General features: G+C 31.4%; 1 long non-coding RNA gene across 1 annotated transcript; it reads left to right on the top strand.

Annotated features, from left to right (window-relative positions):
* On the top strand, window positions 1–1,267 carry LOC107715662 (uncharacterized). Its single transcript, XR_001637131.1, has 2 exons — window positions 1–33; window positions 322–1,267. It is a non-coding gene; the product is annotated as an uncharacterized LOC107715662 (long non-coding RNA).
* The last annotated feature ends 593 nt before the right edge of the window (window positions 1,268–1,860 follow it).

The raw sequence follows: 1,860 nt of genomic DNA, 5'->3' as shown, positions 1-1,860 counted from the left end.
TGTGCTGGAGCTGGAGCCACTGTGATCGCACTGGTAAGAGTTCATGATGTTCATTTGTTCACTTGTTCATTTTGTACTTGCTTTCTTAGCTATTTCATATCTAGAATAATTTTCATTGATGTTGAAAATTTGCTTAGGAAAGAATTGCTCTATGAAAAGAAATTGGTACAATATAATGCTATATTCTTAAATCCTGTCATCAGTTTAGAATCTTACTGAATACTTTCTGTTTTCGAGAGATGTGGTGCAACTTCTGTTGTAAAGTTGCTATTGTAAAAACTGTTTGGCTCTCACCCACTGGTTTGTCTCTCTCCCATTCAGCTCATCTATGTGATGGCCACAACCTATAACTTTGCAGTGTTGAAGTTTAAGAGCTACGACCACAGTCACACCACTAAGTTTTGAGCTTTTGTTGATCTCAGAGACAGAGAGAGAAAGTGATAGAGAGGGAGAAGGATGAACTGAGTGAGTGAAAGAGGTCAGGAAATAGGCAAAGGAGAGAAATCAATTGAGAACTATTAGTTCATAGCACGGGCCTTAATGCATAGACAGTGTAGTGCATATTAACTGTATTGTCTAATGTTCAAATCTTTTGTATATTTGTGTTTCTGTACTAATTTGACGAGGTGTGATCACTTAACAAAACAAGGACAATACATCATACTCATTTCTATCTAGGTACAAATTCATAATAAAGTATAGCACCGATGACCAATCCAGAATAATGTAGCTTATTTACAGTTTATCAGAAAATGACTTTAGTAGTGAGAATGTAACTCTCTGACAGTCCAACAACACCTAATGGACAGGATTAAAACTAGAAAATAGTACTATTTTTGGTAATGATTGATGTCTCTCCATTGGATCATATCCACCCTGAGGCACCCGTAGTCCAGAATCCAGTCAGATAGAAAAAGCAAGTCAAGTACAGTAGATGAGAAGGGCATAGTTATTGCTGTTTTGAAAGATATTAGGAATGTTGTGTTTATGCTCATAAACTTTTACTCCATGCTACATGTACCTGTGAAGGGTGTGACTGTACTTTTTAACTCCTTATGAGATGTTTTGGAGTCATAGAATTGACTCTAAAAATGCCATTGTCTTTCAGAGCCTTTGTTTTTAGATTCATCCGACTACTATTTAGTTTAATATTATGTTTAATATTGAATTCAGACAGCATATAGTTTTTGCCTTTTGTATTATTCTCAAAGCAGTATAGTTCCTGTTTTCAGAAATAATCTGAAATAAAAAATGATTGTGGAGAAGTTCATTTCTCTTTATTTAATAGTTTTTAGTTTTTACATTATCAGTAGTTTTTACTTCATCTTTTATTTGCTAACGTATGAAATAACCAGATTTCATGTGATGCCAGATACACTGAAAAAAGTACAACGACCATGTCATTTATTTAAAGTGTATTTTTATCTTGTTCTAATCGGAAATCCAAAAATCTGTTTTGTTCAGTTTGTCTAAAACCTAATAACACCTGCGTAGAAAAAAAATTAAAATATTTTTTTTTTTGTATAAACAGTATTTTTCTTGACAGCAAGGGTATTTTAGTATCACTGAGATACTATTGTAGTTTTTAATTAATACTTGGATTTGTTTTTATTTTTTATATTTTCTGTATTTTAGTTAGTTTTAGTAATTTTGTTTTATGTTTTTCTTAGTTGTTATTGTCCTTTTGTTTTGGTTTCTTGGTTTTTTTTTTTTCTTAGTTTTTTCTTAAATATGTCTATGTAGTTTTTATTTCAGTAAATTTGATTTCAGTTTTAGTTAAGTACATCAAGAAAAACTAAATTAAAATGAGAAATATTACCCTATGGCAACTAGCTGAAATAAAAAAATTAAGGTTTTATA

Source organism: Sinocyclocheilus rhinocerous, unplaced genomic scaffold, assembly GCF_001515625.1.
Source record: "Sinocyclocheilus rhinocerous isolate Xijiao unplaced genomic scaffold, SAMN03320098_v1.1 scaffold42424, whole genome shotgun sequence".
Taxonomy (NCBI): Eukaryota; Metazoa; Chordata; class Actinopteri; order Cypriniformes; family Cyprinidae; genus Sinocyclocheilus; species Sinocyclocheilus rhinocerous.
This window is presented reverse-complemented; position numbering and strand designations above follow the sequence as displayed.